Source organism: Alligator mississippiensis, chromosome 16 (assembly GCF_030867095.1).
Source record: "Alligator mississippiensis isolate rAllMis1 chromosome 16, rAllMis1, whole genome shotgun sequence".
In the NCBI taxonomy this organism is placed as follows: Eukaryota; Metazoa; Chordata; order Crocodylia; family Alligatoridae; genus Alligator; species Alligator mississippiensis.
This window is the reverse complement of record NC_081839.1, coordinates 10,207,881-10,232,157: the sequence shown is the minus strand read 5'-3', so window position 1 is coordinate 10,232,157 and position 24,277 is coordinate 10,207,881. Positions and strand designations below refer to the sequence as shown.

Sequence of the window (24,277 nt, the reverse complement as noted above, 5' to 3'; positions counted from 1 at the left end):
TCACTGTGAAGCATCAGGTTCACAAGGCTTCATGGAAATAAAAAAATTTTAAGCGTGTTTTCTGCAACAGACAAGTACAAGAAAAGCACTAACCTACGTATTTGTGCAGAGAGGATGCAATGATATAAGGCGGCACTGGAAAGTCTCAGAGCAGTAGCTCCCAGACAAACCAGCAAAGCACAGGTTGCTGCTGGTAGACAGGAAATTTGAGACTGCAATAGCACATTTTTTTCCCAAGCACCACTGGGTTCCAGCACCAACATGTGTTGGAATCGTGTAGCCCAAGTGTGTCAAACTCATCTGGCCCCACATGAGGGGCATGAGGCTGGTCTGTGGGCCAGATTGGAGCCATAGACCAGCTCTACATGTTGAAGCCAGTCCATAGGGCTGGGCTGGTGCAGGCACTGTGTACAGCGTGAGCCCTGGAACCATGTGCTGCTTGCAGCATGTGCTGGCCGCGACCCTGCACATGGCATATGTGGCCAGTCTGGGGGCTGAACCAGACTAGCTCCAGGGACAGCAAACTTTGTTCAAGGGGTTGAATCTGGGCTGTTTTTAACATGCCTGAGAAGTAAAATTGGGTAGATCTAGTGAGAAAAAATTCTGAGAAAACTGCAGGAATAGTTCCATTTCACTAAGGGTCTGAGGGAACTCAGGCAAGAGCCCAGGATCCAAAATGGTTCCATGAAAGTCAGTCCACCTGGCTTCTCCATACCCCACAATGGCTGCCAGGCTCCTCAGGCTTCCAGGGTTTATGCCTGGGGCAGGCAGACTTCTCCAGAACCAGAGTTATTTGCCCATTAGGGTTTTTTTTTTATATTTGTGTGTTTTGATCCCCAAGGAAACAGAACCAAATAAATCCTTGGCGCAGTAGAACAGTCTCCTGCAGATGTGCTGATAGGTGCAGGATGTCCAATCTACAGGTATAAACAGACGTTGCCTGATGTCACATTTGTGCTACCATAAAAATGCTTATGGCAGCACAAATGGTGAACAAACAGGTGTCCTACCCCTTGTCACGCCGTATCAGTAGCTGCAACAAAACATAGTGTAAAATAGTGCTGCCTTATTGCAGTGAACGTCTATTTGCTCTGTGGGTAGAGAGTGCAGGCAGCTCAGAGTTGCCCACACTCTCCAGGCCCCCTGGCTTAAGTGTCCTGATCCTGTGCACCCTAGCAACTCCCACACAGGATTGGGCCCCTCAAGCCCTAGGAAAATTGCCTGGCTTTCCCCACTCAGAGACGTGCCTTAGGGAATCTCAGGACACTTCTCTATAAGTGGGGGAAGTCAGGGCTCCTTGCTTATGGAGAGCTGCCTTGGGTTCCCTTGGGAGGCGTGGGACCCAGGAAACCCCAAGTGCCCCGTGCCTCCGCACTGGAACCCATTGCTAACCTGTGCTTCACACAGACGCATGGGTTGGCTCAGGTCCCGGCAAGGAGGTGGGGGTGGTGCAGGACCTGAGGAATTCCCAGTGGCCTGTGCCTCTGATATGTTGTGGGTTCAGCAACAACACTGGACACTGCTGTGTTCAACTAACCATTATTTATTATTATAAACTCCCTGGAATCATATCCAGGGTGGATCTTAACAATTGCATCAGCAAATGTATGCAGATCTTATACTTGCTCTGCCTCTGACTTGACCCAGTCCAGTCCTGTGGAGGGAGAGGAACCAAGGATGCTGCTGGCTCCCCGGGGCAGAGAACTGGAGTCCCCAGTGCTGCAAGACTGCCACAAAGCAACTGAACCCCCTACAGTGCTGAACACGAGGGCTTTGGCTTTCAGGGGACAGTACAAGGAAAACACAATAAGCCACAACATCCCTTTCCCCTAGACAGAATAGTCAGCCAACCTTTCGGGAGGACTCCGCTTCCGCTGTGGTCTTCCCGTAGAACCGGACTCAGTGAGGGGCTCAGCGGATGACGGCCCTGTCAGCCTATCTGGAGACTCAACAGCGATACTTCCTTCTGACGGTGATGGAAAAGGGTTTGCATTGGTGGAAACAGGTAGGCACTTCTCCAACAAATCCACGTCTGTCGGTGGTGGACTGGTGCTTGCAGATTGCTCAGGTGTAGGGTTATCAGTAGGAGAACGCCCATGCAGCTGATCCACATGATGCTGCCAAACTTGTCCAGTCAGTCTGGACTGTATATGATATGGGTCCTGTGGCGCTGACAATTTTCGAGTGAACCCACTGTGGGCCTGTCCCGTAGCTCTGAGCAAACACAGTCTCTTGCGGAACGAAAAGACGTAAGGTACCAGATGCCAATGAGGCGTCCAACTCCTTTTCTTTCCTAAACTGCACGTCTCTCACAAGGTCTGGGTTAACACGGTCAAGGTATGTCTTGAGACGACGACCCATAAGAAGCTCCGATGGGCTGGACCCCATTGTAGGGCAAGGAATTACATGCTGAGCAAACAGAAATCTGGCCAGTCTGGTAGGCCAGTCTCTTACAACAATCCTTTTGTAGTCTGCGCCATTCGCTCAGCTTGCCCATTGGCTTGTGGCCTGCGAGGTGCAATGGTAACAGTTCGAATGAGGATGCAGCTGGCAAAACCTTGGAACTCGGCTGAGGTGGATGCGCTGCCATTATCAGAAACGATAGTGTCGGGCACCCCTGGGGTTGCAAACAGCTGATGGAGAGCTGTGATAGTGGCAGTTGATGTAAGAGTTGAAACAGTAATCACTTCAAGCCATTTTGAGTACGAGTCAACAACAATTAAGACATTTTTACCTTGAAATGGGCCAGCAAAATCAATGTGGATGCATGACCTGGGTTCCTTTGTCATTTCCCAAGGGAATACTGGTGCCTTCGGTGGATTATGATGGGTTGCTTGACAAATGCTGCACTCCCTCACAACTCTTTCTATGTCATTGTCCATACCTGGCCACCATACATAACTTCTAGCCAGCGGTTTCATCCTCACAATCCCTGGGTGTGCTGCATGCAGCGTTGTTAGTATGATTTGGCGTCCTGCTTCTCGAATTATGACACAATTTCCCCACAAGAGGCAACCCTTGTGTGCAGACAGCTCATGCTGACGTGATGAAAATGGCCCGAATTCCTCAGCCAATTTGTCTGCAGGCCAGCCCCTCCACACCCAGCTGAGAACGTGGGCAAGGATAAAGACAGCCTTTATCCAGGCCGTCTTCTGCAGTCATCCTTGCTATCTGATCAGCTTGAAGAGGGGCTTCTGGCATGGGAACTTCTGCTGGTGGAGGAGTACCACAATCAGGTATTCGTAGTGGTAGGCGGCTCAATGCATCGGCATTTGCAGTCGTTTTCCCAGATTTGTACACAAGTGTATAATCATATGCATTTAGCATGATGCTCCAGCGTTGCATATGGGGAGACAAAATAGGAGGAGTTGGTTTGTCCGTAGTAAAAATTCCAAAAAGGGGTTTGTGGTCCATTCAGATTTCTAATTTGTGGCCATAACGTAATTGTGACATTTTTTAACTCCTCCAATGATTGCCAGTGCTTTTTTATCAATCTCTGTAATTCCTCTCGGTTGAAGTCATTGTTCTCGAGTAAAAAGCAATGGGTGTGTCTGTGCCATCAGGCAAAGTGTAACTGAGGACAGCGCCAACACCAAATGACGAGGCATCACAAGTAATGGACAGTGGCTTCTCCTCATCATAGTGAACAAGGATGTCCGCAACTTCTTGATGCCCTGGAAGGCTTCGTTGTGTTGGCAAGTCTACTTCCACTGAGCTCCTTTATCCAGTAAGCGATGAAGGGGCTCTGCTATGGTGGCTTTGTCTTTCAAGAAGATGTGATAGAAGCTGAGAAGTCCTAAGAATGCTTGAAGATCCTGTCTGCATTTTGGTACAGGGGCATCATGTATTGCCTTTACCTCGTCTTCAACTGGGTGAATGGCAGAAGCATCAATTTGATATCCCAGAAAGCTGATACTGGAAACTCCCAGATGGCCCCATGATCAACACATAATCAAAGTATGGAACAACCCTGGAAATTCCTGCTAGCATTTTCTCCATGAACCACTGGAAAATTCCTGGTGCCAAAGAAATACCAAACTGGAGGCGCTTGACACGGAGTGCTCCCCGGTGTGTAATTATTGTTGGGGCATCAGCAGCCTTGTCATCCATTATCATTCGCTGGTGGGCTTGAGCAAGGTCAAGTTTGGCAAAAACCTTCCCTCCTGCAAGAACAGACAGTAACTGGTTAACGGCAGGCACTGGGCACGGGTCCTGCTTAAGTGCTTTATTAACAGTGTACTTGTAATCCCCATAGATACCAACACTGCCGTCAGGTTTTAAAACAGGAACAATTCGTGTGGCTCAACTTGTATGTACGATTGGCTTGAGGACCCCTTGAGAGAGAGTGAAGATAAGCCGATTTAATTCTGCATCCATTTTCAGCCTCGGTGAGAAAGGTACATCCCCAGCCTTCATAAAGATAGGGGCTATTGTAGGATCCATTTGGAACGTCACGAGTGAACCAGAGTAAATTCCTAATTCCTCGGAGAATACCTAGGGAAACTCCCTTGCAAGCCTTTCCAGACTTTCTGTGCAGAGACTGTGTACGCCTTGAATATTGATTCCCAGTGGTGAGAACCAATTTCTCCCCAGAAGACTTTTGTGGGAACCCTTAGTGACAATGAGGGGTAGACGCTAACAGATCCATACTGGACATCAACACTGCAGCTACCCAGTTTCTACAATCTGTCCATTGTAGTCACGCAGGTGACACTCAGGTTTCACTAACTCGGGGAGAGGGTGCCGAAACAACTGGAAGAATGTGTTTTCATCTATGAGGCATACTCCTGAACCCGAGTGCACTTCCATTTTGCACTTCTTTCCATTTATTGCTACAGCTGAATCGTATCAGAACCTTGCATTTCGACACCAACATTTTGAATCAAATATGGTTTTTGTACCTCATGTTCTGGGGAGGACTCTAATCTGTGAGTGGTTTTGGTGTGAATACATTTGCCACAGTCTTTTTGGCTCCCGGAACTGGCATTTGAGCAGCAAATCCTCTTTATGTGGCCCTTCTTCTTGCAGGCACGACACTCCTCATTCCTAAACCTGCAGTCCCTTCATCTGTGTTGTCTACCACAACTCAAACATATCTGTGGATTAATTGGCTTATGTGATGTTGTTGGTGAGGGTATAATCTGCTGAATTTGCTGGTGATGATCTGATTTCTTGATCTTTTTGGAGTAAGTGAACATTGCTGGAGAATGCCCGGCGAATTTCTCTCACGTTATGGGATGCTGTTTCAGCTGCCAAGGCTTTTTCTTGTGCAGCTGCCAAGGTCAAATTTGTTTCAGAGAGCAGGCAATGTTGCATTGCTTCATCTTGAACCCCACAGATGAGATGGTCACGAAGCAAACCATCCAGGAGATCAATGAACTCACAAAATTCGGCAAGGCAACAGAACTCAGACAGATAATCTGCTATGCCTTCGTTGGCCTTTTGGTCCCATTTAAAAAAATGAAATCTCTGCAGGGTAACAGACAGCCTTGGACAAAAATGTGCCTTTAGCAGGGCAATTTGTTCAGCATAAGACTGAGTGTTTGGTGAGGCAGGTGCTGTGAGGGAATGGACAATGGCTAATGTTCTGGCACCACAGACTGTCAGGAGGATTGCGTGCTTCTGTTCTGGGTTTTCCACTTCGTTGGCTTCCAGGTAATAGGATAGCCTCTCTGCATGAGTCCCAAGAAGCTGGCTGGCTCACATCAAATTCTTCTATATGACCCAATGTGGCCATTTTAACTAACATCAGCCATAATACAGAGAGAAGAAGAAGAAGAAAAAAAAAACTTCCCTCTGATCACAAAACACAGCCTGGTCTCAGAATGTCGTCCCACAATCCAGGGGTGTCTTCTCAGCAAAGCATCCCATCCTCATCGCCAGATGATATGTTGTGGGTTCAGCAACAACACTCTGGGCACTCCTGTGTTGAACTAACCGTTATTTATTATTATAACTCTCTGGAATCATATCCATCAGTCTATGTATGCAGATCTTATACTTGCTCTGTCTCTGACTTGACCCAGTCCAGTCCTGTGGAGGGAGAGGAACCAAGGATGCCGCTGGCTCCTCGTGGCAGAGAACATGGCTGCAAACCTGCTACAAGCAACACAACCCTGCAGTGCTGAACACGAGGGCTTTGGCCTTCAAGGGACAGTACAAGGAAAACACAATAAGACACAACAGCCTCCATGCTGGGACCTGAGCTGACCTGTGCCTCCAAGTGAAGCATGGCTCAGCAGAGGACTCAGTGTGGGTCCCAGCAAAGAGGCATGGGATTCTGGGAACTCCCTGGGTCCACACTGCTCCATGCCTCCTCCTGGGAGCCAGGCAGACCCATGCTACATGCAGAGGCACAGTTTGATGTAGGTCCCAGCATGGAAGCACATGGCTGCATGGGTCCCAGTGTGGAGGCACAGGGCACTGGGGATTCCCTAGGCCCCATGTCTCCATGCTGGGACTCACGTGAGCTTTCCCTGCTTACAGAAATGCCCCGTAGAGTTCCCAGGACTGCCTTGCACTGACCCATGCCTCCATGCTCCCACACACTGACCTGTGCCTTTGAGCACATCGTGGATTAGTGTGGGACTCAGCGCAGTTCCTGGCAAGAAGGTGCAGGGCAGCAAGAGATGTGGAGAATCCCCAGGTAAGGAGAACATGTCACTTGTCCCATATTGGGGCCCCTGCCAGATGCTGGACAACAGGCAACATGTATTTAATCCCATTAAGCAAATCCACCTCCTACCACAGCTGATCCACTTCATTTCCTAATGTCTGTTTTTAACCTAAGGGATGCTGGGGCAAGGTAAGTCAAAAGCAAGATGGTGCTTCCATTGAGCAGGTAGCAGAAAACCGGCATGGACAATCTCTGCTGATTTTAAGCAGCAGAAAACCAAGAAAGAAAAAAAACAGAGGACATGAAAATCAATCTGAAAACCTTGTTTCTGAACCCTGGGGCAGGCTGGGAAGCCAGCCATGGCAGCTACAGTGTCAGAAAATCAAGCACAGTCAAGAGAAGGTGGCTCAGGCCCCTTCTCTCATAGACCATTGTGTCTCCCAAATGAATTTGGCTCACTGCTCCAATGTTTCCCTGCCCTCTTTACTGACTTGCTCCATCACTTCTGTTGGGTATTTGATGATTCAGTGGTTGCCTCCACAATGTACCCTGCTCTGTATTACCAGTATAAGTCTGTGAAAAGGTGGCTTCTGTTGCTTCTTGCTGGTTAGCAACAATGCAGCTCTCTCATTAATGGCCCAGGGTTCTCCTTTCCTGAAGCAGGGGAGAACTAACAGCAACTCTTGTTTTTTGTGAAAATGTTGATTTACTAAAATAAAATGAGCCAATTTTTTAGTTGAACTCCATCTGACAACAGGAATTCAATAGGAATTGTTCCAGTCTTGCTGCAGAGATGCTATTTTTAAAAGACCAAAACAAAATCCACAAAACACAAGAAGAAGCAGCTGCAGCTACAGAGATACTCGGGATTTGTGGAAACTCTGCTCTTGGCTACCTTCATAACCTAGGCACCAGACCTGCAAGGCTGCTTTGTGACCTCCTCACTCAAAACTCTGACAGATCCACAGCAACATGAAGCAATGATGAGGAAAGGGAAGCCTCCCTGGGAGCCAGAGGCCACTCAGGCACGCACATCATCACGTGGAAGAATCCAGTGGAGCAAGTGTCATGGAAGGGTCACAGAGCTCAAAGCAGAGTCAGTTGTGTGCAAATCATATAATTAGCTATTAACTCCATAGCAATGACATGGTAAATTAGCCTGAACTCTACTTTCAGAGGGAGCTTCTTTCTCACTAGGTCCCCGTAGCTGCATGCTTCAGCAGCAGCAGAGCAGGCCCAGAGAACAAGGGTCAGGCTCCTCGGAGTACAGGTCGAGGACCTAACTAAGAGGGTTAGTCATTTGTTGAGTGAAGAAAACAAAACGAGAGAGTGAAATAAATACAGAGCCACTTAAGCCAAAAGCTGCTTACAATCATGGGCTGCACTAATATATTTGCATCTTCCTGTTCTTCAGAAGTAGTTTAATATTAGAAAGCAGCATGAACCCTCAGCAGAACCACCTGGCATCAGACTGGCACCAGCTGCAAGGATTAAGCTAACTGCCTGCAGGAATCTGGGCTTAGTATAGAAGCCCAGGCCGTTCATTTGGGCCTTTGCTGCTCAATGTCTCACACTCTGCAGCAGCTCCCAGCCTTGCTCCAACCTTTGACCCTCATGCTTCGTTCCTGCCTTGCCTCTCTTTTGAACCAAGACACCTTGCTCCTGCTTCCCCATTGAGTATTCTCCCAGCTCCTCTTTTCTGGCCTGGTCTTGGCTATGGACTGCAGACTAGGAACATAATTTGGGCTCTTACCCCTTTGTGCATTCATGCCCTCTTGATCTGATTCCCTGCAGACCTACATGTTGGTTTAATTCCACACTCCGTCAGACTGCTTACGCCCCAATCCTAACTACCTGACCTGTCAAAAGGATCCTTTCCCTACCATCCCCTGGGGAAGCACTGGACTATACACATATGGACTCTTTCCCAGTCCCCTCCCTGCAGAGGCTTTGACGGGCAGCCTACAGAACCTGCAGGCCCGAAGAGGAACCTTGCCAGCACAGACTACAGCCCTGATGGGCCAAGTCAAGACACAGAAGGAGGAAAACGTGCTCCTGAAGGAGGTACAAGCTGAGGCTATGATCACCCCTGCAGTATCAGGTCCTCATCATTCCCCAAACCCAAAATACCTGTGACGGACCAACTAATTGGAACCCAGGCAAGTTCATGGGTTTCTTGAATCAGTGCCACCTCATTGTACCCTCAGACTTACCCCACGGACAGGTTTAGGCCTATTTGTTAAACACCAGTGCAGTGGGCATAGGCCCACCAGGAAACTGTAACCCCCCCACCCCTGTTTTTAGAGGGAGGCCACTAAATGTGCGACAACAGAGATCATGGGACAAAAAAAGAAAAGAAAGGGCCAGGTGTGAAGGTAAAAGGACAATAATGAGGATTCCAAGAGGGGGCACCAAGCAGAGAACACCAGCCAGCACCCACTGTCCCCTCAAACATATCCAAGGAGCATAGGGACACTCAGCACCCAATGAAACTCTGCTAGGAGCCATGCATGGAGGAGCTGACAGGAAGACAGTACTACAGTCATCCAGGTTTCCTCTGGGCTTGGCCTCCTTCCTGGCCTGGTAGATGGAGAGTTTGGACAGAGCTTGACCAGGAAGTCCCAGGACTTGGTAAGGTAATGGATGGGGAGTGTATAAAATAAAAGGTGCAGGGAGAAGTGCAGCCAGAACCACAGCAGCTAAATCCTGCATAGTCAAGGTAGGCAGGCAACAGGGTCTCATTTTGTCCAAAGAAGGGACAGGTGTCGGGGGAATTGGTTAAGTGCACCAGACAGACGCCTCTACCACTCATCTGGACCCAATAGTGGATTTCTGCATTGGTGCAGACCGCTGTCTGACAGGGAGGAGGGTGGAGCAAGCAGGAATCCCCAGATGGGCTCCTCCACTCCTACACTGCTGCCCTCAACCTCTCTTAGGTGACCAGAGGCAACTGAGCCTATGCAAGTGGATGCAGCATGGCCACACCTATCTGAGATGGAAAGAAGCCAACAATGAGTGACAGACTTATGCTTTTACTCTGGGTACTATGCGGGTGGGAAACTCTAAGATACAGTCTCAACAGAAGGGCCCAAGCTGGGTGTTGGACATGCCCCTCAAGTTTCCATGCACTGCCCTGTTATGTCTCCTGCAAGGGTTACCATCACTGCGGGTCACCAGCACTCTCATCTCCAGGTGGTGCTTTACCTGAGTCACCTGGCCATTAGGGCTGTGCAAAGCTTTAGTCCCTGATTCGATTCGGTGGAGATTCAGCCCAATTTGGTGACTGAATCTCCAAATCTGCATCAAGTCAGAGGACCCTTTAATCTCTGAATCGATTAGGAGATTCGGACGTAGATACAGTTTTCAATTATTTTTCTACATACCTCTAGGTAGCAGGGGCTCTGAATGCTGCAGTGCTGGGGCAGATGCAGCGCCCCACAGAAGCATGCGGCACTCCCCAGCACACTCAGCAGCAGACCCGGAAGCAGAGCAGAAGCACTTCCGGTCCACTTCTGGGTCCACCAGGGAGCGTGCTGCCTCCCCCACCCCGGCTCAGCAACTGGTGCCTCCTAGGTCTGGGGGGGCACCCGGGGTCCACTTGTGGCTCATTGCCAAGCTGGGAGGGCACGGGGGGGGCCAAGCGTGCTCCACCGCCGGACCCGGAAGTGGATTGGAAGTACTTCTGGTCCACTTCTGGGTTCACTGCCGAGCGTGCTGGAGAGCCCCCCGCACTGCTGTGGGAGACTCCATCGCCCCAGCACCAACTGCAGTGATCACAAGCCGCGCTGCTACCTCAAGGCATGTAGAAAAAATGTTTGAAGCTGTGCCTGTATCGCTGATTCACCGAATCAGCATCGAATCGTGAGATTCAGATTCGGCTGAATTGAATTGGGGACAGTGATCCGAATCAATGGATCGAATCACTGTCCCTGATTCAGGCCAAATCCGAATCGAATAGGGCCCGTTTTGCACACCCCTACTGGCCATGACCGAGGTTCACCAGCTTCTGGGAACTTCACGGACATCCAGTTTGCCAAAGATTATTACATTCCTGGAAGAAGTGAAATCTATGGCTCTCCTCTGGTCCAATCAGTGTTGAAACCATCCCACTGGCAGTACAGATTCTGAACCATGAGGAGACTTTAAATCAACTCAACTCAGTCTCCACGCTTCTCCATCATTTTGGACCTACCTTAGCTGGCCCTCCATGGCCCTCACATCCAGTGGTGAGCCCAGAGGATAGAATTCACTTCCTCCCACTGTACTCGGTTCTGCTGCAACCCAGGCTGGTCCTCTGAGTCCGGCACACCACATACAGACAGTAAAGGGGCAGCTATATCCCTTACAGCCCAACTAGCTCCCATTCAGCAGCCATTGATCCTAGATGCCAATTCATTCATAACTAAGGTCTTAGCCCATTATATATTGGGACTTCCAGGATGTCTTTGATAAGAAGTGGGCTTTCTTATGTGACCTTCACACCACATGTACAACTGCCCCACAGACTTCCAGCCAGGTGCCATAGCACCACTCAAGTGCATATACTCCCTATCCAAACCTGAATTCTGGCTAAGAAACTATCTTCAAGAGAACCTAGACAGGGTTTCATTCTGCCATGTACCTCCCCTGCCAGCACCCCTATATTTCTTCTGGCCAAAAAGAAATGTTTCTTTGCAGCCCTGCATAACCTACAGAGCCCTCAATACGGTAACTACCTGCAACTGTTACCCCCTTCTATTAATCAAGAAACTGTTTGAATGGTTCCACTCAGCCCAGATTTTTACCATGACAGACTTATATGGGTCTCAAAATGTATTTAGAATCCAGGATGCGGATGACTGGAAGACTGCCTTCCATACACATTACAGGCATTTTGAATACCGTGTAATGCCCTTTGTTTTGTGCAACTCCCCCACTATTTGCCAACATTTTGTAAACTATATTTTTCAGGATGTTCTGGATCAGTTAGTCATTATCTACTTAGACATATTTTGATTTTTTTCAGACATGCAGGAATTTCATGATCGACACGTGTGTTTTGTGTTACAGAGGTTGAGGACCACAACCTATGCCTAACTCAAAAAAATCTGAGTTTGACACGACCAACACTGATTTCCTAGGGTACACCATCTTACCAGAGGAATAAAGGATGAACCTACAGAAGGTGGCTGCAGGGATCAAACTTCTGTATGAAAGGCCTTATAGAAGCAGCATTTCTTGGGGTTTGCAAACATTTATAGATGCAATATTAAAGGTTTCTCTCAACTAATTGTGCCCAGCATACCTTCACGGCTCAGAAGGGGACACAATGTGCATGGAGCTAGGGGGCACAGGGAGCCTTTGAATGCCTGAAACAAGCATTTACCTCCACCCTTGTCCTGATTCACCCTGATCCCACAAAACCTTTTGTTGTAGAGGCAACTGCCTCCAATTTTGCTATAGGGGTAATCCTGTCACAGCGTGTAGGGCCTTGGAACGTGCTACACCCCTGTACTTTCCATTCATGGAAACTAACGTCACCTGAAAGGAATTACACAGTCTGGGACAAGAAATGCTTAGCACAGTGGCGGGCAATTAATTCAGGTGGAGGACCGCTTACTGACTTTTGTCAAGTCATCGAGAGCCACATGACAGGCAGCCAGGGGCAGATAAATATTAATTTAATTAATTTTTTTAGGGAGCCCGCGGGCCGGATAGAATGGCCTAGCCATCTAGAATGGCATCTGACCCACGGGCCGCATTTTGCCCACCCCTGGTTTAACAGGTAAGGATGCTTTGAACAATGGCACCACCACCTATCGGGGGCTTGCTTTCCCCTGAGGTTCTTACAGATCGGAAGAACCTGGAAAATCTACACTCTGCTCAGAGTATGAATCAGTGCCAAATTTGGTGGATGCAATTTTTCAGTAGGTTAAACTTGGTAAGCACCTATTGCCTAGGTAGCCAGAAAAATAAGGTGAATGAATGCTCTTTCCTGATGAGATGAACACTACACCTCATGGCCCAAATCTCCTCCTATCCTATGCCCCACAAATTTTTCACAGTACACAGTGGTCCCTAGACTAATAAAACACATCCAAGACACCTCTACACAGGACCACTATGCCCAACAGTTGTGCAATCCAGAATCCTTCCCCCAGTCAGATTTCCAAACTCAGGAGGGAATCTTGTATTATGGTCGCTGGATTTATGACCCAAAACGGTGACCAAGGGTAGAGGCTCTGCAGTGATGTCATGATGCTCCTACAGCCAGGCACTTTAGCGCCTCCAAGACATATAGGCCAGTCTCCCATCACTTTAGGTGGCTACAAATCGAGCAAGATATTAAGATGTACACTGATGCTTGTGCTCAGACAAAGGTTTCCTGTGCCAGGTCCGTGAAGCTCTTTCAGTCCTTGCACATCCTGCCACTACTTTGGACCACAGTATCCATGGACTCTGTAGCTGAACTACCACACTCCAGGGACACACCAGCATCATGGTGGTAGTCAATTCCTTAACCAAGATGGCACACTTTACTGTGGTCCAGAATACCACAAGACCTCAGGAAACAGTGTTTTCCAGCTTCATGGTCTACCAGGAGAGATAATTTCTGATAGAGAGGCACAACTTATCTTTCAGTTCTGGAAGGATTCTAAAGGTGCAATTTCTGTCCTCCTCTGCATATCACCCACAGACAAATGGGCAGACTAAACAGGTTAACCAGACCTTGGAAAAGTATTGGGTAACCCTCCTCCCTGCAGCAGAATTTGTCTACAACAATGCACCTCATGTCAGCACAAAAGATTTGGTCTCACACATACCAGATACAAGAAAAACTAAAGGAATGTCTATAAGCTGTTAAGAAAGCTTGTAAGAAGCAAGCTGACTGGGGTCATTAGGCCATACTGGCATTTACTGCTGGGGACCACTGCACCTCTGTGGCACTGCAGCGGCCAGTGCAGGAAGGGGGCTTCGGACCACAATGGCGGTAGCCAGTGTACCACAAGTAACTCTGACTATACACTTGGATATCCCTACAGATTAGGAACATAACTTGCACTGCTGAGCTCTGACACTTTGTGCAGTTTTGGCCCCGGATCTGGATTCCCTACAGACCCAAGTACTGGTTTAACCCCATGCTCCTCCAGATGGCTTATGCCCAAATCCTAACAATTAGGACTGAAAAGCCCACTTACTACCATGGCTCCCTTGTCTGTCCTCATCATATTGATGGGCTGAAAGACAGCCACACCAGTGCTAAGGGAGTGGTGTGGGAGGAGATTTGTATGAAGAGGTCCAGCATCTTCTCTTGGGCACTGGAATGGGGCATGAACAGAGCCCCATAGGTCCTAGAAAGGCCCACCGTACTCAGGGGCTAGATCTGGTCCGTGATGCACTGTGCAGATTCACTTGAGCTAGCCCTGCATGGACTAGCCCCAGAACCAAAGGCAACACAGCCACTTTCATGCAGTATCATACCCAGGCTGATTAGCTTGATTAAAAGCAAGGCTTACTGGCCTAAGGTCCATGCTACGCAAATGTGGCTACAACTGAAACTAATATGTGTTAAGATAACTTGAGGGTATCTGACACATGGAGAGGCTGGTTATAGGATTGTACAAGGGGTTTGAGGTTTGAGTAGGTGTGGTTTGGGACTGTATGTGGGGGTAGGGGCAGGGACAATCTGAGGCAGAAATAAAGTCTGGTATGGATAACGAAACAAAGGGCTACAGTCCACATACATGTCAACCCACCTCCTTCAACCCTACCCACAGCCCAGCAGGTACACACCAGCAGTCTCTGGGTTTTGGGGTAGACAGAGGGCAGTTTGACCTAATACGCTATAGATTCAAGGTAGTGAGAGCCTTGCCACTGTCTCTTAGTGCAATCTTACATATATTTTCTGATACTTATCCCTCAGTGTTACTTTTCCATGCATAGGAGTTATCCCACTTCATTTCTCTAATGCCAGATTAGTCAGTTTTCTTTCCCTACAATAACTTCCAGTGCTCCTGCTTGTTTCCATACTCCCTGCCTTTGTATACACTCAAAGATACTCTGCATTTTCTCTGCTACTTTTCTTCTCATCTGTTTTTGCCATACTGTAGTTCCTACAATCTTGTTCTGAAACAGGGCTGGGAGGGACCTCAGGAGGTCATCTGGTCCAAGTCCCTGCTCAAGGCAGGATCATCCTTAGCCAAACTGTCATACAAATGCTTGTCTAACCTGTTCCTAAAACTACACAAACAACTACAAGGCATATTGGTCCAAAACACCAAGAACACCCTAACCTGCTACAGGTAAAGCAGGCACTTTGTCCTGCTACTGCACAGATTGTTAAAATACACTCAAGAGAACCAAGAAAGAGGGCCAGGGGCCATAGTAGAAGTGTTCATGTTCCAACCCCTATCAGGTAAGACCTGCAAATTCTGCTAAAACTTCAAACCACATGTTTGACTTTACAAATCAGTCAGCTATAATCAATCATAATGCCTTGTGATCGAAGTAGACATGAGCCCTCTTTAGGGCCAGCACTGACAGGTCTGTCCGCAAACCTTGAAGGGTTTTCAACAATGAGTAAAGAACTGATTGCAAATTTGTGTAAGGAAGTCCAGTGCAATGTCTTGTGCCTATAAGAGATGCACTGAGGGCCTCATAATAACAGTCTTTCAATACCTGGAATGACTATGGCGAATGAAAGACCACACAAGCAATTTTGGAAGCACCATATTTGTTAAAACCGGAATGGTCATAAACTGTACAGAAAGACTAAAGAAAACACTACTGAAATCCTGGCCACCAAATAGAGATGTAAATATAATTTGAAATATTATCCATTTAACCTCTTCCAATTATATCAGCTAAATGGTTAACCAATAGGTCATACCTAGGTTTAATGATCTCAGGTTTAGTGATCCCCAGCAAGCCCTGGCCCCTTACATCTACACCATGTTCCCAGCAGTGTGCGAGTCCCAGGCCACTGGCAGGAAGTGAGCCGCGGGCACGGGACGGAGAGTGAAACTGAGCCACTAGGGGACGCTGTCTGACTGAGGAGTTGCAGCTTCCCCTTGCTCCCATGGGCAAGGGCTGGGGGTGGGACTGGGGCTGTGGACCTTTCCTGTGCCTGGATCTCTAAACCTTCACCATGGGAAGGGTGGGAGGGAGATGTCAGGCCCCCCACAAGGGTCAGGCAGGGTCTTCCTACCAGCACAGCGAGACTCCCAGCCCTGCAGTGGATCTGTCTGGCCCCCCTGCAGCAGTGGGGCAGGGCAGGGCGATGGGCTCCCTGTGCCTCCTGCTGTGCCGCTTGCAGCATAAACCTGGAAGGTTCCTCCATGCTGCTGGGCTGGGCCCACCCCAGGGGAAGGGGAAGCTTCTGCAGGGCATGTTGCATTCTTCGCCTCCTTCCCAAGGTGCTGGGGCTGCATGGGGCCTGGCCCAGCCCTGAGGTGGGGCTGGGCGTGCAGCTGGCTCAACCTGAGGAGGTGGCGCAGCAGCTGGAGCAGGCAACGGCAAATCTGAGGCATTGCCCCTTGCAAAGTGAGCATAGCCCCAGGGCAGGCCTGAGCCTTAGGGGTGGCAGGGCAGCAGCTCCAGCCTGGGAAGGGGCTGCTGCAGCTCTAACACTGCCCGCGGGATCCCTGCTGCGCTGCTGCCGACTTCTTCACGAGACCTTGGAAATGACAAACAATTTACACCTTATAGAGCTGATGCAAACCCTGCTCAAAAACAGACTTTTTCTGTCAAACTGGATGGGAAGCGAAGCAGATGGAGATGACAGATTAATGGCTTCCGCCAAGGAAGCATATTTGCACCATTGTTATATAACATCTATACAAAAGATCAACCAATTGATCTGGAAACAAAACAGTGACTCTATGCAGACAACCTGTGCATAACAGCCCAAAACACTGGCTTTGACCATGCTAGAAAATCCCTAAGTGAGGCACTAACTGGCCTAACCTCACACTATATTGAAAACCAATTATGCACCAACCCAGCAAAAACACAAATATGTGCCTTCCATCTGAAAAATCACGAGGCCAACTGCCAGCTCCACATTATATGGTACGGGACCCTACTATCTCACTGTCCGAACCCATTTTACCTTGGAGTTACCCTTAACTGAACCTCTCATACAAAGAACACATCACAAAGACAAAACAAAAGGTGAGCATTTGAAACAACATTTTATATAAGCTCACCAATTTGAAATGGGGAGTTAGTCCCTCAACCATCCAAACCACTGTTCTGGCTTTCAGCTTCTCCTCTGCCAGATATAGATGCCCTTTATGGGAGAGATCTGTATGTGCAAAGTGCCTTGATCCCACTCTGAATGATAACTGCTGATGCATCACAGGATGTCTGAAGCCTACCAGCCTAAACAGTGTGGCTGGCTGGCATCGCTCTGCCTGACTTCAGAAGAGCAGGATACAATGATAGAGACAAACTGAAGATGAGCACCCAACCCCTCAATGTCACACCTAAAGAGACAACTACAGATGTGGAATGAGAGACTGAAAAAAATACCTGACAGTGAAAAAAATGGACATTCCAGCAGCTGAGCCTTTACCACCAGGGGCTGACGAACCATGCAAAGGCGGTGATGTCTCACCGCCTATGCACCAGAGCTGGATGCTCCAAGGAACTACAGGTTTCCCTTGACAAACACTGGGGCTAGGTTCCTGAAAGTTCCCGTGGTTGGCAAAACTGTGGTTGGCAAGACAAAAGACTTATGGAGAAAATGGCAGAGGGCAGGCTGACGCGCGGCCATGGAAAGCTGTGGTTACTCAAAACTGTATACCGTGGTAGCCAAAATGGTATATAGAATATTAAGCGTGGATACTCAGAACCATGGCTGGCAAAACTGTGGTTGGCAAGAGAAACCTGTACTGAAAAGTGGGGCTATACCACTGGTTCAACCACCTCTGACTGCAGCACAGAGCCTCAGACTATGCAACACCTACTGCAATGCCTGCTGCTCAAAGGCGCATGTACAATGAAAGATCTTACAGAGTGCACTAAACAAGCACATGCATGTGTAACAAAATGGTCAAATGTGGTGCAGAGACACAAGACGAAGAAGAAAGAGGAAGAGAACCTTGTTCTATGTTACTGAGGAAGGCAAAATGCCCCACAGTCCGTGCCAATCTGAATACATGGTAAAATTCCTTCCTGATCCCAAATGTAACAATCAGCCCACCCTAAGGGAAGGGCAAGATACTCTAACCAGTAACCTCTGGGTTTTAGTAGCACATTCCAGGCAAAATCCCCAGCCTTGGCTGCAGGCAACACCCAACGCCTCTGAGGAACAACCAAAACCAACCCTGATAACTGTAGCAACAGGAGGGGGAAAGATTTGTTCCTGGCCTCATGTGGCAACCAGCAATCCTAGAAGCATGAGCAAAACCAAACACTCTCCACTTTTCTCTGAAACCTAGGGACGGCAAACAACTCCACACATCATACCCCCTAAGTGAAGAGCCAGAATGCTCCTTTCTGTAATCCTTTGTGTAATCTCCTTCTGCACCGGTATCTGCACTGAAGTGCTGTGGTGATCTTGGCACATGATTCGACTCCAGTAACACAGCCTTCAATACTCGAGCAGCTGCTGGCCATTCCAGATCTGCACTGTGCTGTTATTACACCATCAGTGCCCATTTCACTAGGCTTAGAAGAGCCACTGAAGTAAGTATGTGCAGCAATCAGGGATGGCCTGCAGAATCTAGCTATATTTTAATCTGCCCACTTCATTATCTGCACATCACTTCATCCACAGTAGTTCCAGCAACATGGAAGAATCAGGTCCCCGACTGCCAAATCATATCGAGAACTCCCTTAACAGCTTCACCAACAAGCTCTGCCAGCAAGAGAATAGACTGAAGAATAGTACAGGAATGACCAAATGAAGGGATGTCAAAGGAAATTCTGAGCATTTAAAAAAATAGCATGAAAAAAGGTTAATGGCTGGAACAGAGGGGAATTGTGGGAGCCAGACACTAAAACTTTAGCTAGGTTCTGAGAAGTATTCTGCTATTTCACAGCACAGTGCAGTACTATTCCACAAACACTAGGATATCTTGCCACACTGCAGCACGCCTTTTGCCAGTACAACCTCCTGCTTTGATGATAAGCTGCACTACAAAGACATCCAAGAGCCTCTAATTCTACAACAGCACATGCAATGCTGGCAGCTGTGCCAGCAGAAATGCCACTTGTAAAATTTCTAGTCTAGATTTGGTGGGGGGAAGATCCTCCAAAAGACATGCAAAAGAAGGGTTTAGAAAACTAGGAGGAGAACCGGGACAGAACAGTCATGCAGTCAAGAAAAGAACTGTGTTCCAGAAGAGCACATCAATGCTATCAAAGGCCCTGTCTTGTCAGCTACCTATGAAAAGGGAGTGAACTTTGGCAGAAGGGGCAGAAGTAAGAGGGAAGAAGCTGGACAGGAGAAGGTTTAGAATGGCACTGGAGGGAAGGAACACCAGGAAGCAATTGTAAATAATGCACATAATAAGCAGAGATGGGGGCATTATCATCAAAGAGGCAAGAAGTGAGTTACTAAAGAGGGGGAAAGTCTAAAGGGTATTTGGACTGTGAGGATGAAGAGAGCAGGGGAAGATTAGCATAGCAGATGGGACAGAATCACTGGGGCAATTGGATGGGGAAGAAGAGGAGAGCAAGACAAAAACCCCTGCAAGTGACAGGCAAGGAGAAGGGATTGGGAAATCACATCGTATTTTCATTGGTTTTTCTTACAAGAAAAAGAGCAAGATCTGGAAAGAAATACAAGCGAAAACAAAAGAGGGCTGTACTACTTCCACATCTTGCTGGAGGTTAGTGGTATTAAGAAAAAAAAGTGAGAGAAGGTAAAATCCTCCACAAGGCAGACACATAAGCCCTGCAACATGATCCAGCGAGAGTGGAAAGCAGGCTGCAAACTGCTAGCCAGACTCCTCTGAGAATTTGAAGAGTACAGTGAACTGTACAGTCAAGTCACCCGAGAAACTCATGTTTTCTTTGCAAGATAAAAAAAAATCACAGACCTATGAAAACAGTCAAAATGATGCGACTTGGAACAATTAATTCAGTCTCTAGTTAATCCATCTGTTATTTGCAGGATAACCAATAAACATGTCAAAACAAGATTACTGTAAGAAAATTGATTTTACTTTGCAAAGGATAGCAGATAATTGAAAGTCTGTGAAATCTGTGCTTTCTAAATGCAAAGGGTAGCAAGCAGCAAAGAAAATGGAATTAGAAATGCATTCTTCAGCACAGACGCAATGGAACAGTAAACCATCAATGATCGTAGAAGAGGTGACAAAATGATGTGAAGGAGTCTAGCATAGGGATGTAAAAAACTACCATTTTACAGTAAGATACACTGGCTGCTGACAGATGTGGAGGAAAAAAAACCTCAATGCTTTACCAGAAGCACATTAGTTTAATCCGGCTCCCCGGCGTCTGTACAGATTGGGCACTTCAGTGGGGCTTTTTGGCGCTTTAATCTAAAGCTGATTCAATAAGCTATTAGATGAAGCGCCAAAAAGCTGTGCTGAAGCTCATGGTCTATACAGACGTTGGGGTGAGCTGAGTCAAACCAACGCAATGCCTCTTCTGAGCATGTGCTGTACTCGGTGTGGGGGCGCACCAAGCTTAAAGTGCTGCTGTTGGGGGGTTTTTTCATGTCTCTAAGCAGCCATTAACTATACAGCTTGATGACAAGCCACCGGAGAATGCTGCTAGAGGAAAAAATGAGTTGTTTGTTGGGTCTCTTGCTATAGATGTTCTGCCCATTTCTGACAGCATGAAATTCAAAATATACCCTGGTAAGAGTACAAAATGATCCTGGTATGATCTGCAAGACAACAGCTTTTTGGAATTAAAAAATATCCTAAAAGAACTGACAGAAAATTTTTTTGCTTGAACAAAGAGACCTTACCTGGTCTGGGGCTCTGGTAATTTTAGTAGGGTTATGGCCTGCCTGCCCCCACCCCACTTCTTAGATGACTTACCTTTGAAAACTCCTGGCAATTGGGAGAGGGCAAATATAGTGCCTATCTTTAAGAAACCAAAGAAGGAGGATCCAGGGAAGTACAGACCAGTAAGCCTCACCTCAGTCCCTGGAAAATCATGGAAAAGGCCCTCTAGAAATCCATTTCTAAGCACTTGGAGGAGAAGACATTGATCAGGAGCATTCAGCATGGATTCATCAAGGGCAAGTCACATCTGACCAACCTGACTGCCTTCTTTGATGAGATGACTGGCTCTGTACACATAGGGAGACCAGTGGATGTGGTATACCTTGACTTTAGCATGGCTTTTGTTATAGTCTCCCATGACTTGCCAGCAAGCTAAGGAAGTATGGGTTGGACGAATGGACTGTAAGGTGGACAGAAAACTAGCTAGACCGTCAGGCTCAAAGGGTAGTAATTAATGGCTCAATGTCTAGTTGGCAGCTGGTATCAAGAGGAGTGCCCCAGGGGTCGGTCCTGGGGCCAGTTCTGTTCAATATCTTCATCAATGATTAGGAAGATGGCATAGAGTGCACCCTCAGCAAGTCTGCTGATGACACCAAACTGGGGGGAGTAGTAGATACACTGCAGAGTAGGGCTAGGATTCGGAAAAACAAAATGAAGGATTGGACAACAAGAAATCTCATGAGGTTCAATAACGACAAGTGCAAAGTCCTGCACTTAGGATGGAATAATTCCATGCACCGGTAAAAGCTGGGAATTGACTGGCTAAGCAGCAACTCTGCGTAAAAGGACCTGAGGGTTACAGTGGACAGTAAGCTCAATATGATCCAACAGTGTGCACTTGTTGCCAAGAAGGCTAACAGCAAACTGGGAGTATTGCCAGAAGATCGAGAGAAATGATTATTCTCCTCTATTCAGCGCTGGTGAGAGGCCACATCTTAAGTACTGTGTCTAGTTTTGCAACCCCCCCCACTAAAGAAAGGATGTGGACAAATTGGAGAGAGTCCAGCAGAGAGCATTTAAAATAGTTAGGGGGATGGGGCACATGACTAATGAAGACAGGCTGAGGGAAATGGTCTTATATAGTCTGCAGAAGAGAAGACTGAGGGGGGATTTAAGAGCAGCCTTCAACTACCTGAAGGGGGGTTCGAAAGAGGTTGGAGCTGGACTGTTCTCAGTGGTGGGAGATGACAGAACAAGGAGCAACAGTTTCAAGCTGCAGCAAGGGAAGCTGAGATTAGATATGAGGAAAAACTCTCTTACTAGGAGGGTAGTAAAGCAGAACACATTACCCAAAGAGGTTGTGGATTCTCCATCCTTGGAGGTTTTTAAGACCTAGCTGTGGCGGTCGAGTGGTAGGCTGGGCTGTGGCCAGTAGCCCCGAAACGGCAGACGGGTACTTTTGACCGATGGAGCAGAATTAGGCACTGAAGCGTATTGGTTGAACAAAGAGATTATTTACTTACGTCGTCAGTGTACACAGTGCAGGAAGAAGAACTGACTTAGGTTACAGTTGCAAACGTGAGCTCTCCGAGTCAGACGAACTGACATGAACAGCTTATTGGGCCTGCAGGGCACGGGGGTACGTCGGGACGGTCGGCGACGGGGAGTCGTTGGTGGGTGATCAGTCTGCCAAGTTCACTCCGAGATGTGCGCGGAGTTCTCCGACTTGGGCGGAAACTGCTTTAACTTTTATATGACTAACAAGCCAATCACTAGTCGCCAAATGTGAATAATTTAGAACCAGCCAATGGTGGTGTGCGTATTTGCATAAAGTTGGCGGGAACGTCTTACTGCACCGGGGTTTTCCACCGTAGCGGAAAATTCCACTGTGGCAAGAAATTCCACTGCATTACAGGCATCAAATCAATGAAACCTTCCACTGTGACATAGGCACTCAACCACTGGTTTCCGACACTAGCTAGACAAAGCCTTGGCTAGGATGATCTAGTTAGGGACTGTCCTGCTTTGAGCAGATGGGTGGACTAGATCAGTGGTTCTCAACCTTTTTTCTACCAGGACCTATTTGCAAAGATCCATGGCCTGTCCCGATCCACACCCCCCTGGCCCTGCCAGTGCCCAACCCCCAGTCCCCTGCCCCCCCTGGGTCATACTGGTGTCACTCACTCCTGACCTGCACCCCGCTCTCAGAGAGGTCCCACTTGGGCCAGAGCACGGTGGCTGCAGTGGCTCCGGCTCATGCAAGTGGCCGTGGAGCAAGCCTGGCACAGGCTGGAGGTAGGAGAAGGAGAGGTCTGTGGCACCACCCTGCCCTGAGCTGGGGCTGCTGCACTGTGCCAGGCAGCCTGGTTATGGTCTCTCGTGCCCCCCAAACAGTGTCTCCCAGCCACCCCACCCCTACGAGCATGGGCACTGGCCCCAGTGCCGCCAACCCAGCCACACACCTCTCCCCTATCCCCTTCCCCCACTGGAAGGGACAGGCACCTTCCCACCGCCCCTCTACCCTGCCACAGCTCTTGACCCTTTGAAATATTCTTGCGACCCACGGGTTGAGAAACACTGAACTAGATGACTTGCTGAGGTCCCTTCCAACCCTAATTTTTTTTGATTTTATGAAGCTAGTATAAATATGTTGTCCCTTCTCAAGGTAGATTTATCCTACAAGTTCACCTGCAAAACCATAGTTTGGATCAAATGTAGGAAACCAGCTCAGACACCTGTTTGGCACAGCTCTGCTTCCCAATATCAGGAGTGAGTTTCTATATCTAGGCAATACGTAACTGTTGGAAGCTGTGGATTGTGCCAAAGGAGACTGGAAACTGTCCACTCTTGGATCATGGTCTGGTCAGCCAGTAGCAGACTCTCACCAAGTTGCTGGCTGGACAGTATGTCCTATGAATAGCAGGTAGCCAGGGGAGGGGTGGATTCTTTTTAGTCGTTTATAAACAGTACAACAGATAAGAAACTGCTAATGGGAAATGTTTTTTAATGATTTTAAAAGTTTATATTAATAGTAACAATACACAGGAAAGAGCTTACATTACAACTAGCATCACAACAGAAAACTGAGAAAGAGCTCAGTACACAGGAAATCAGCAGAAGATTGCACTTCCTGACAACTCAAGATGCAGCGGACAAATGAGCAAAGTTCAGGCTCAACCAGGAACAAATCAAGCAAGAATTAGAAAACAACCACAAAAAAATAAGAAAAGGAAAAATAGGAATATCTGATATTTTGATGACTCTTCCTGTTCTTTGGGCAGAAAGGGGTGTACATTCTGCATGCAGAAAGAACTGCTACGTTGGTTTGAAAACGCCAAAACTTCTGGTGGTCACTCACTAGTTTAGCAGCAAAAAAAAGCCAGAAAGATGAGAAGAGTCCATGGAGAAGACCAGAAGTTCCTCAGGAATGGCTGCCTGTATCAGTGTAACAAAGACACAGTATCCTTGTAACAGGCTGCATGGCTCAGGGACTGTAGCCCAGCTGCAGGAGGTTAAAAGAGGATTGCCTGCCTGCCTAGGGGGACTGGGCCAGCTGAGGGGATGATTGGATGGCCAAGAGAGAGTTAAAACCTCCCAGGGAAGGGAGCAGAGGGAGAGAGGAAAGAGGAATGGTTGAGGAGGCAGTACAGGGCTGGGAAAGGACTGCACGTGTGAGTTAACCCTTTATTGTTTCTGTATTTGTTTGTTTTGTTGTTGTTTCCTGCGAGGACAATTTTGACCCAGGGAAAATAAA

The 24,277-nt window shown here is 47.9% G+C and overlaps 1 protein-coding gene across 3 annotated transcripts in view; it reads right to left on the bottom strand.

The window, feature by feature from the left end:
• The window catches only part of MARCHF2 (membrane associated ring-CH-type finger 2), a 102,988-nt gene that overhangs the window by 8,720 nt on the left and 69,991 nt on the right, over positions 1-24,277 (bottom strand). The window lies entirely within an intron of this gene.